General features: G+C 41.6%; 1 non-coding gene across 1 annotated transcript; it reads right to left on the bottom strand.

Annotated features, from left to right (window-relative positions):
• Positions 1-249: 249 nt before the first annotated feature.
• TRNAR-ACG (transfer RNA arginine (anticodon ACG)) lies at positions 250-322 on the bottom strand. Its single transcript has one exon. It is a non-coding gene; the product is annotated as a tRNA-Arg (tRNA).
• Positions 323-2350: the final 2028 nt, after the last annotated feature.

Genomic DNA, 2350 nt, shown 5'->3' with positions numbered 1-2350 from the left:
GAGCCTCACCTGGGGTTTTCATCTCTTCGGCGAGGGTTTCTCGTCATAAAAAAAAATTATAATTCGATATCCACTATTCAATAACTATTTTGATCGAGTTCTTGGTTTTGGATCACGAGAACTCGCGTTCATCCAAAGATGTAAATAACCAATCAATAAACGCCAGAACCGAATCCAAGAAAAAGGTAAATTATATGAAAAAGGCGGAAATTAAAAAAAAACTACAGCAAAAAAATTCAGTTTGAAAAGCGACTCCACTGGGGATCGAACCCAGAATCTCTGGTTCCGTAGACCAGCGCCTTATCCATTGGGCCATGGAGTCATTATTGATAGATTTTTCTCTTATTTTTTAAAAATGGATTGAACTAAAGGTACGGAAGCCTAGGTTCGGATCCTTTGGCGTTTGGACCGCTCCGACTCGTTGAGCCAAGACACATGAAGCTTGGCCTGGGCCTGTTGCTTTGGGCGAACGATGTTGACTCAGACTTGTCGTTGGACCAAGTTTGACTGACTCAAACTTAGTTCTTGATAGGTGAATAAAGACGCTGGTTTGGGCCTGGGACGCATTCCTTTAAATTTGATGAGCCCGGTCTGGCCTGACCCTAGTCAAGTAAGCAGTAAAGTAGCCCTAGCCTGTTCAAAACTGGTCTTTCTGCCAGTCCCATATCGCCTGGCTTTGGACCAACCCAATCGGATCCTACCCAAACTGGCCCATTCTGGCACAATGTTTAACCCTGGAATTAAGGGATCAGGTGGTCCTTATCATCCTTATTCATAGACCCAGGCCTGATCCAAGCAATCCAAACCCAAATCAGACCCTGAATTATCTGAATCAGGTTCTGGTCCGATTACCCATGGGTTTACACAGGCTTAAACCTGTACAGAATGGCTATGAAAGGATCTGGACTGATTGGATAGAATGACCAAATATTAGCAGATTCTTGGTCTGGTTTATGAATGGATGCCCCTAATCCGGGTATACCTAATAATCAGACCCACTGGCGTAATTTCATTAGCTTATTAGGCCTGTTGTTGGGATCCAAGACCACCCATCCTTAGTATTGGATTGAATCGGTAAAACCCAACCCGTTAACAGTTTGTCAATGGGTTGCATCTGAGCTGTAACTGGTAGGTCTGGACCACTTCAAGAACCAAACCTGGTGAAGTCTCTAATATTTTAAATAGAAAAAATTAAATCATGGATCTCAATGGGCTCTCAGATTTGATCTGGAAGCCAGTTTATAAACCCTCAAACCAGGTTTGAGTTCATACAATAATTGACTTTTGTGGGTCAGACCCGATTAGTTGTCAAACCCATTACATTAAGTCCAAAGCCAGGTCCTATTGGATCTGATCTGAGTTAGTATCGGTTCATACACGTCTCATTGACAGCCCCAAGTATAACCATTGCCCAACCTTATTTATGACCTAATAAATCAGGAGTTTATACATTTGACAAAGGAAGTGGGTCATCTCTCCTTTGTATTTGCACTAAAGAATGGATCTGATAACTACCGCCTCTTAGCGCACTTTTTCAATTGCATAAACTCCTTTCGACTACCAGTTTCCAAACAGAGCTAAATGATCTTGGCATTGTAAATAGGAGAAATTCAAATCCTACTTGCTTTCATCTACACCTAGATCTCGCCCTATCCTGTGTTTTTGGATCTAAGATCAGGTCTATCAAAACTTAGCATTTCATCTTGTAATGAATGACTCTCTCTGGATTCAGGTTAGATCAAGAAAATGGAATCTCAAACGTGGCCCATATAATTTAAAGAACATCTAAAATATCCATTTTTGCCCGAAAATACTTGCAAAATGAACGGGTCAAGCCAGGTTGTGTTGGATGTCCAACAAAAATCATAGCTCAAATCTGACCTGAATGTTACTTTGGTTGGGTTTGGATCCAATCAAATAATCTGGGTCACAGTTTTTTATTTTAAAACTTAAAGTTCATGAACAAACCTGACCCATTGACAGTCCTACAGTAAGGCAATTGCAGGTGCATCATACTTTCCTTGTGGCTTTCCTTTTAGAACATTAGCATGACATTGGACACTACTGTCAACAGGTTGAATCAGGGTTGACCCGAACCCACTCATATAATTAATAACTGAGTTCGGGTTTGGGTTCAGGTTTTGTGAGTCACAAAAATGGATTCCAAACCTGGACCTGCATATATATAATACTCAGGGTCGGATAAGGTACCCAACAAAAAATTCAGGTTGGGTTGGGTACCTTGAAGAGTCATGACCCAAACCCAGACTGCACATTGCTCAGGTCAGGTTTGGATCGACACTTTCTATACCCATGCCTGAGAATTCGGGTTAGGGTTGGTCAGGTACCC

This window comes from Nuphar pumila, chromosome 12 (assembly GCF_984573655.1).
Source record: "Nuphar pumila chromosome 12, dmNupPumi1.hap1.1, whole genome shotgun sequence".
In the NCBI taxonomy this organism is placed as follows: domain Eukaryota; kingdom Viridiplantae; phylum Streptophyta; class Magnoliopsida; order Nymphaeales; family Nymphaeaceae; genus Nuphar; species Nuphar pumila.
Note: the sequence above shows the minus strand (reverse complement) of the source record. Positions and strands in the feature narration are given on the sequence as shown.